The 9,059-nt window shown below is 46.2% G+C and overlaps 1 long non-coding RNA gene across 3 annotated transcripts in view; it reads left to right on the plus strand.

The window, feature by feature from the left end:
- LOC122448417 overlaps positions 1–6,580 on the plus strand; it is a 29,000-nt gene extending 22,420 nt beyond the window's left edge. Inside the window, exons 2-3 of one of the 3 annotated variants that reach the window (XR_006271605.1) lie at positions 3,765–3,857; positions 6,546–6,580. This is a non-coding gene — a long non-coding RNA (uncharacterized LOC122448417). Of the gene's footprint in view, positions 1–3,764; positions 3,858–4,233; positions 4,648–6,345; positions 6,477–6,545 lie in introns of those variants that run through there. The other 2 variants (XR_006271603.1, XR_006271604.1) reach the window with 2 other exon arrangements.
- The last annotated feature ends 2,479 nt before the right edge of the window (positions 6,581–9,059 follow it).

The raw sequence follows: 9,059 nt of genomic DNA on the forward strand, positions 1-9,059 counted from the left end.
CAAGGAAGAGTAGTTCCCACTCACTGCAACTAGAGAAAGCCCTGGGCACAGCAACCAAGATTCAGCACAGCTAAAAATAATTAATTAAATTTTACAAAAAGTAACTATTAAATTAGTGGGAAAGATCACAATACAACTAGATTACAATATACACAGTATATACAATTGTGTACAATATACACAACACAACTATAAATAATAAGCACAATACAACTTGATTAGCTGTATTGCTTATATAACTCAGACAATGAGACATACAAGTTCTTGGGCTTCTTTTGCCAGTTAGTAGCTGCATCTTCTCCTAATCCTCACTCATTCTTTCACTTGACAAGTGTTTCTTGAGGACTGAATATATTCTAGGCCCTAGGGAAGTAAAGCTGTGACCAATCTAGACAGCATATTAAAAAGCAGAGACATTAGTTTGCTGACAAATGTCCATCTAGTCAAAGCTATGGTTTTTCCAGTATTCATGTATGGATGTGAGAGTTGGACCATAAAGAAAGCTGAGCACCAAAGAATTGATGCTTTTGAACTGCGGTGTTGGAAAAGACTCTTGAGAGTCCCTTGGACTGCAAGGAGATCAAACCAGTCAGTCTTAAAGGAAATCAGTCCTGAATATTCATTGGAAGGACTGATGCTGAAGCTGAAACTCCAATACTTTGGCCACCTGATGCAAACAACTAACTCAGCGGAAGAGACCCTGATGCTGGGAACGATTGAGGGCAGGAGGAGAAGGGGATGACAGAGGATGAGATGGTTGGATGGCATCACTAATGTGATGGACAAGAGTTTGAGCAAGCTCCTGGAGTTGGTGATGGACAGGGAAGCCTGGTGCTGCAGTCCATGGGGTCACAATTTGCTGGGCACAACTGAGTGACTGAACTGAACTGAGAGATGCACTAATGAAATCACAGACATATTTTTCACGCTTACAGAGTTTATAGTCTAGAGAGAGATGGCGATTAAAAAAGATGCTAGTTGCTCAGTTGTGTCTGACTCTTTGCAACATCATGGACTGTAGCCCACCAGGCTCCTCCATCCAAAGGATTTCCCAGGCAAGAACACTGGATTGCGTTACCATTCTCTTCTCCAGGGGATCTTCCCAACCCAGGAATTGAACCCAGGTCTCCTGCTTTGCAGGTGGATTCTTTGCCATCTGAGCCAGCAGGGAAGCCCCGTATAATTACAACTTGTGATGAATTTCAATATATACTTATTGAGGGCCTGTAGGGTCTCTGGCACTGTTCTAAACACTGTGGACATGGGGACAAAATGACATCCATTTCCAAACTTCCTAAACCATCTAGAGAGCAGTTAAGAAACAAGATAAAAAGGGAACATATGTCCTCAGCTCAGTGCTCAGTGAAGACACAGAGGAGTGGGATGGGGTGAGTGGGAGGGAGGCTAAGAGAGAGGGGACATATGTAATCATATAGCTGATTCAGTTTGTCGTACAACAGAAACTAACATAACATTGTTAAAGCAATTATATGCCAATTAAAAATAAACAAATAAAAGGGAACCTGCGTCATAATTTAGGGGTCAGTGCTAAGGAGAAGGGCTTCCCAGGTAGCTCAGTGGTAAGAATCCACCTGCCAATGCAGGAGACACAGGTTCAGTCTCTGGGTCAGGAAGATCCCCTTGAGAAGGAAATGGCAAGCCACTCCAGTATTCTTGCCTGGAAAATCCCAGGGACAGAGGAACCTGGCAGTCTACAGTCCATGGGGTCTTGAAGAGTCAAACATGACTAGGCAACTAAGCATACATGCACAGTAAGGAGTAAAAGTGTAAAACAGAAAAAGGGGGCAATAGAATATTGGGAATATTGGGGAAGATGGAACTAAATTGTTAAATGAGCAGAAAATGCCTCCCTGAAAGTGATTTTTGAAAAAAAAGACTTTGAAGCAGTGAGGGCACAAGGCCTATGGATATTTGAGAGAAGAGCGTTCCTAGAAGAGGAAATGGCAAGTGGGAAAGGCTTGACATGAGTGTATCTGAGTAAAAAAAATACAGCACAGCAATAAAGAAGCACAGAGGACATCTCCAGTGGTCTAGTGGCTGAGCCTCTGCGCTCCCAATGCAGGGGGCCCGGGTTGGATCCCTGGTCAGGGAACTAGAGCCCATATTACACAAAAAGACCGGGTTCATCCAGATAAGTTTTGAAAAATAAACTAAATAGAATTCGTTCAAAAAATTTTTAAAGCACGGGGACGTCCATTTGATGTCATCAACAAAGGCCTCTATGGGGAGATGGTCTTTAAGCTGAGATGGGAGACCAAGGCAGTGCTTCTCTCTGTTACATGACTGTGTTCCTTTTAGAAATCTGTTTCTGATTCTGACTGCTTCCTGTGCTTAGGACTCCTTCCTGAGAAGCAGACCCCACCAATGGTGCCCGATGTCTCCCAGGTCTCTCCTCCCTGGAGCTCCTAACCAGGGTCCTGCTCCAAACAAGGATGCCACTCCAACATAATCATGCCCACAGATTTCTGATCTCTTTGCTCACATGTCCACTTTTTGCTCACAAGCCCACAGTGCCCCACTGTAGAAATGAGACCACCCTGGGAACCTGAAAGAATTTCCCACATCCATGTGGACAACTAGGACCCCACTCTCCATCAACAGTCAGCTTTCCAGCTGGGCAGGTTCCCTCCATTCTAGTCCAGCACCAATTCCTCTTCCAGACGCCTCAGGCTTCTGAGGTCCCGGCATGCCTGGCAGCCAGTCCTGGCCAAGTTATGACACATTCACACTGTACTGAAAAAGGCAGCAATATAGCTTCTGGAGACTTGATGATTTATGGGGCTTCAGTCTACTTGGAAAGCCTACAGAGAAAAATGACAAAGGAACATGAGTTATGATGAGTTATATTCAGTTCTCTTTTGCCATTTACTAGCTATACGTCTCTAGAAAAGTTGACTTCACTGAGCCTCGGTTTTCTCATTTGTAAACTGGGCTTTCTTTCCCTACTTCATAGCTCTTGAAGGACTCAATAAAAATAAATTAACTGAAGTATCTGACACCTAATAACTGTTCCAATGAATGCTTGTTGACTATGAAACTTCAATCCCCTCTTTGGTTTATGCCAGGAGTCAGCAATCTATGGTCTATAGGTCAAGTCTGGCCCATGGCTGGTTTTCATAAATAAAGCTTTATTAGAATAGCGCTACAATGTTAATTTGCATAGTCTATGGAAGGCTTTTGTGCTACAAAGCACATGCCCACAAAGTCTAAAACATTTATTACCTGGTCCTTTATACAACAGATGGATAAATCTCTGGTTTATACCGTCCTGGGACGTCTAGCATTATGGTAAGCACAGGCTCTGGAGTCAGGCTGCCTGGGTTTAAACGCTGATTTTATCACATACTAGCTTTGGAAATCTGAGCAAATTATTTAACTTACCTAGACCTTAATTTCCACATCTGTATTAATAAAATGGGGATACTCATTTATCACATTTGGTTGATGCAAGGATTAAATAAGCCAATCTAATACAGAGAATAGCACACCTGCCATGCAAACAGTGAGAGTTAATCCACATAACAGTTATACTGTCAGTGTTATGTAATACTACGGATGGTATCCCCGGACTATCTCCATCAACTGGAGCTAGGAATAGTTTTCAGAATCAAGGATCCTGCTTAATGTGCTTATTAGGCATATAAACATCCCTCGGGGTGGCTCATATATGGCCCAGAACTCCAGGATCTGATCCCAGTCTTTCTAATTCTCCCCATGGATGCTTGCCATCTTCTCTCTCCTAGAACCTGGTTGAAATCTGGTATGAAGATTCAGGCCTCCAGATGAGGACCTCCTTGCCTTGCTTCAAGTCCAATGAGGGCATGCAGTCCCTGCCGGTGAGTGTCCCAGGTGCACTTACTAAGTCACCCTGAGATGAAGGGCCTCCTTACTGGCAAAATGCCCTGGGCTTAGCAGAGACTCTTTGTGACCCCAGGGACTGTATCCCACCAGGCTCCTCTGGCCATGGAATTCTCCAGGCAAGAATACTGGAGTGGGTTGCCATTCCCTTCTCTAGGGAATCTTTCTGACCTGGGGATCAAACCTGGGTCTCCTGCATTGCAAGCAGATTCTTTACCATCTGAGCTACCAGGGAAGCCCTAAATCAACCTAATCTAACCAAAACTATTGTTTGCCCTTTTTGGAAAAGCATTGTATAAAAAGTCTAAGTCATAAATTCAATCATGTGGATTTACATGCTGCTTCTATTGACAGGATCACAAGCTTGTGTTAGCAGATGAGTCTGCTAACTCTCAGAGTCCCAGATCTCCTGAGACTTAACACTGCCCACATCAACGGGACAGATGTGTACACTTTTGAGCAGCTATCAAATTCCTGGAGATGACTTCCCATGTGAATTAAAAGCAGTTTGATTAACAGTCAAGCCACCTGTGGGGAGTGTAGCAGAAAGTGCCGCCACCCCACCCTAAATGGGTAAAGACATTGATGCTGCAAATCGGGGGCGCCCGCACACACCCCAGGTGTGGCAATATTAGGAGGCAACAGTCCTGTCCAATGATCCACGTGACTGTTGAGTTGGTTTGTCTGAACCAAGAAAGTGTCTTTAGTAAGTATGGACACCTCCTTGAAAAATAAAGATCTCAGCCACAAAAGCTGAGAACAATCTTGCCCCAGTGTGAGATCACTTTCTAACTTAAATAACCCCAGCCTGGCCTTGGTGAACTCTCCAAACAGTTGATGAAGGCATTTGCTAAGGAAAAAAATTCAATTTCTCTTACTGACACTTTCTTTCTCTGGATTTAATACCACCCCAGATGCAGAATTTAGGATGAGGGCAAGAGAGTTCCAGTGAAGGGCTTCCCTAGTTCTAGAGCAGAGCTCTCCAGAAATCTGTGTTGACTTTCTGATTGACTAAGTTTCCCTTTGGGCAAACAAACCAAAGTCATTTATTCGTTACCTGATGCTATTCTATGAAGTGTTATTCCAAACCCATTCCTCCAATATCCTCTTTCCTAACAAGTCTTAAATACATCTAAATATAATACGCTGGCAGATTTCTTTCTGATGTCATCTAACTAGACTTTTCCATTCTAATTTAGACAGCGATGAGATCAAGGTTTTCATTGCAGCCTGTCTGTCCCTCCGTCAGTCAGACTGGTAGCACATTTACACCGTACCAGCCAACCCACCACAAAGCCTGCCATGCCCTGAGGCAGCATTCAATGTGCCCCAGAACTTGATTGGGAGGCTCAGGGGGAGCTTGATGGAAGAGGGAATTACTCTTGCCAAATTTTGCAGAATTTTTGAAAAGACATCAGATTTCCCACAAACATGGGAGTCCTCAGAGTTGGAAATGAGATGCAGAGTATCTCCTTACACAGATGCACACATGCACCATCCCCATGCTGCCTCCAGGAGCTGGGAAAAGGCAGAACGGGCTGCAGAGCGGGTCCATCTAAGGACCACAGTTCAAGGCTGGCTCTCGACTCCTCTCACGCCCACAGGCTCCACAAACACAGATTGCAGAAAAGTGAGGGTAGAACATACAATCCAGAAGCCAAGTTCTTTCCCATGTCCTTCTTGATATTCAACCACTTGGCACTTGAGAGATGCTTCTCATTAGGGCTGAAGCAGAAGCTGAAGGTAAGATCTAGATGGCTGAGTGATGGAAATAGTCTTCTCCATGGCAGGAAGATGGTCCGAGCCAACTTCCAAGGTTCAGCAGGAGATACCTTGGAGAGATGCTGGGGGAGGCCACCCTTGAAAGCTTTGGAAGGTCTATGAGGCTCAGGTCCAGTGCTGGCCTGTCTGCAAACCATGCTCCTGGCCCTTCTTCCTCTTCTGAGGCTGAGATGAAACTTCCCAGCAGCATGTCTATGAGAGGCTGAAATCCCTCCAGTGGCTGCCACATTGGGGTGACTCCACTCGTGACTGAGCATGCTGCCCTGAGGAATGACATCACTGGGTAAATTTAGCCCCACAATGAGTCTGTCCCAGGTATAAACATTTCCCAAATGCCTCTGGTGAGCTCAGAGCAGTGCCGCGTGGCTTCCAAGGGAACCACCTGTTATTTCTTTATCTCATTTGATCTTCCCTTCAGCCTCTTTTAGACATGCTGCTAGGAAGAAGTTTCATCTTAGACCCAGAGCTAGGTCCCAGTGATATGGTGGTTAACAAAAACTGGAAAAAATGGCGTGTGTTCAGTCGCTCAGTCTTGTCCAACTCTTTGGACTGTAGCTCGCCAGGCTCCTCTGTCCATGGGATTTTTCAGGCAAGAATACTGCATATAGGTTGCCACTTCCTCCTCCAGGCGATCTTCCTGACCCAGAGATCGAACCCAAGTCTCCTGTGTCTCCTGTATTGCAGGTAGATTCTTCACCACTGAGGCATCTTTACCCATTCTGAGGAAGCCCAGAAAAATGATATAGATGATCTTATTTGCAAAACAGAAATAAAGACTCAGATGTAGAAAACAAATGCATGGATACCAAGGCGGGAGTAAGGTTGGGATGAATTGGGAGATTGGAACTGACGTATATACACTATTGATACTATGTGTAAAATAGGAAAGATGCTGAAGCAGAAACTCCAACACTTTGGCCACCTGATGCGAAGAGCTGACTCATTTGAAAAGACCCTGATGCTGGGAAAGAACGAGGGCAGGAGGAGAAGGGGACAACAGAGGATGAGATGATTGGATGGCATCATTGACTCAATGGACATGAGTTTTGAGCAAACTCTGGGAGATGGTGAAGGACAGGGAAGCCTGACGGGCTGCAGTCCATGGGATCCCAAAGAGTTGGACACAACTGAGCAACTGAACAACAACAACCGTAAAATTGGTAACTAATGAGGCCCTACTGTAAGCACAGGGAATGCTACTCAATGTTCCACGGTGACCTCAATGGGAAGGAAATCCAAAAAAGATGTATGTGAACATAAAACTGATTCCCTTTTCTCTACAGCAAAAACTAACACAACATTGTAAAGCAGCTATACTCCAATAAAAATTAATTAAAAAAAAAACAAGGCACATAACTCAGAATCCAATAAAAGGCCTGCATTTGTCAGATCATCACATCCACAACTGAGCTTTTCTAAAGTGAGTGACTGATGTATTTGACCAGAGAGGGATGCTAGGCAAGATCTAGGAAGCAGAGCATGTTGGTTAAGCTTGGAGACATCGGCATGGGGTCAGAGCTCAGCTCTGCCCGTTTTGCTCTGGGAGAGACTTTGGCCAAACGATTTGGTCTTTCTGGTGCCTCATCTGTGAAACAAGGCTAATAATAGTACCTACGTCATGCAGTCTTTAAAGGATTAAGTGAGATCATATTTGTGAGATACCTGGACGGGTGCAAGGGGAGGATGGAGTGAAGGGACACTCGCTACAGAGCCGTGGGGGGTGAGGGGGCATCATTCTCACCTAGCTGATCGGAGAGTGGAGTCCAGGGAGGTGACCTGACTTCCCCCAAGGTCACATGCTCTGTCTCGGGGGCGGCTACCTGCGCTCCCCACCAAACCCGGCCCTCTGCTCCATCGCCCCACCCGCGCGCTTGGTGGAGAGATACACGTCAGGGAGGCCCAGCCCCGGGCACGGCTCGCCGTCACCTCCACAGAAGCAGCCTCCCTATCATAACACATCTCTGTTTAAGAAACATAAACCACCCTTTGGCAGCTTCTCAAGTAAATGTCAGCATCAATAAAGAGCTCCCGCCCCTCACCCCTACTTTGCAGCCTGGACTGCAAGACCCAGCCTTATGGGGAAACACATGGGAGCTTACCCAACAGGTTTCCCCAACAGCCACGCCAAAACTGGCAGGCCCTGAGGAGCCCAGACTGGGGGGGGTGGCCCTCTCCTGGCTGCCCGTGCCCCCTCTGACCCAGCACGGGCAGCCTCTCTCTGCTCCTGTCGGAACCTGCTGCCTGGGAGGAGCTGATGCCAGTCATCCCGCTGGTGTAGTTGCGGGCCACCTTGGGCTCCCGTCCGGCCCTGCCCAGGCCCTGCCTCCTTCCTGCTGGCATCTCTCCAGCCATGGCAGAGAGCCCAGCTTGGGAAAGTGCTGGGCTGGCCCAGTGGTGAGTGTCCCAGCCGAGTAACCCAGCCCCAGCTTGACAAATAATATCTGCAGCTTGTCTGGCCCGGCAGTGAGAGTCCGGCCAAAGGGCCAAGTTCCAAGCTAGGTCTTCAAAGGACAGAAAAGACTCTGGAAACTACGTGACAACAGGCCACAGATCTCCACGGAGTTACCCTAAGAAGAAATCACACCCGGTTCCCAAACGGTGAGTGCAAATGGCTCCTCAGAAAACCATTTGCTGTCCCTGCCCTTCCATTTCTAATTAACAAGCTCCTTGCAGGCCTGGACTATCTTGAGGCCAGATCATGTTCACATTCTCTTAAGATGGAAACTAAGGCCCTGCTGAGAAATACTCAAGGGCTCCTGAGGACAGCCAAGGTGGTGGGGAAGCAGGTGCTGGGCCCAGAATTGGCAGAACAAGCTGGGAACTCTGGAGGGCAATCAGATTTAGCACCAGAAGACATAATAATATAAGAGCAATAATAATAGTTGATATTTTATGCTAAACATTTTACACGCGGGACTCATCAAAACCTTACAACCACTCAGGAAAGTTAATCTTGATAATTTCCACTTTATAGACAGGGAAGCCTGAATCTGATAGAGAAGTGACTTGCCCCAGTCCATTCAAGTGAAAATGGTAGGAATTTCTCTGGCAGTCCACTGCTTAAGACTTCACCTTCCAGCACAAGGGGGTATGGGTTCAATCCCTGGTTGAGGGGCTAAGATCCCACATTTCTCACAGCCAAAAAAACCAAAATTAAAGCTGAAGCAGCATTGCAACAAATTCAATAAAGCCTTTAATAGTGGTCCACACTAAAAAAATCTGAAAATAAAAAAAAATTGATAATGGCAGCCCTCATGCAAACCCAATATGCCAAACTCCAGGGCAGACCCTGAATGGATAGTGGGAGCAGGAATCCTCCTTGTGGACCCTAGGGTCATGGGTCTACAAAGGGGTAGTTCTTATTACACTAGTGAGGAGGACAGGAGTCGGAACATGGT

The sequence above is a fragment of the Cervus canadensis genome, chromosome 10 (assembly GCF_019320065.1).
Source record: "Cervus canadensis isolate Bull #8, Minnesota chromosome 10, ASM1932006v1, whole genome shotgun sequence".
NCBI lineage: Eukaryota > Metazoa > Chordata > Mammalia > Artiodactyla > Cervidae > Cervus > Cervus canadensis.